The following is a 569-nucleotide window of genomic DNA, read 5'->3' on the forward strand; positions in this document are numbered from 1 at the left end:
CCCACTGCGGTGCCGACCGAGGAGAGTGACCAGCGAGTCACACGAGGCTCCTGGCTAGGGCTCGCAACCCTAGTATTAGTCGTGGAGCTGTGGCCTAACAGCGAGGCTGACTAGTACCTGCCAGCTACAGGCTGGACTGTGGTTGTAGGCCATCATGACGAGGCACCCAGTGGGATTGTAATTTGGCTGGCCTGTGGCCAGGGTAGATCCATCGTGGGTTCTGGGGCCACGGAAGAGGAAACCATGAAAGGCTACCCAGAGTGAGCGTCGCCAAGTATCCAGTGTCTTCAGAGGAAGACGAAGATGTAAATATTGTGTAGTAATAATTCCCTTTTGTGACTTTAATTTACATATCACAGTCACAGTCTCCGTGGTGTAGTGGTAAGACATACAGTCTCCGTGGTGTAGTTGTAAGACACTCGCCTGGCGTTCCGCGAGCGCAACCCGTTCTCGCAAATTTAATAAGTCAATATTGACTTATTAAATATGTGCATAGGTGACATACTTAACATAATAGTTTCCCTTGAAAAGCTTCAAAGAAAACACCGACCTTACCTAACCTACTTAGT

This window comes from Procambarus clarkii, chromosome 23 (genome assembly GCF_040958095.1).
Source record: "Procambarus clarkii isolate CNS0578487 chromosome 23, FALCON_Pclarkii_2.0, whole genome shotgun sequence".
Classification (NCBI taxonomy): domain Eukaryota; kingdom Metazoa; phylum Arthropoda; class Malacostraca; order Decapoda; family Cambaridae; genus Procambarus; species Procambarus clarkii.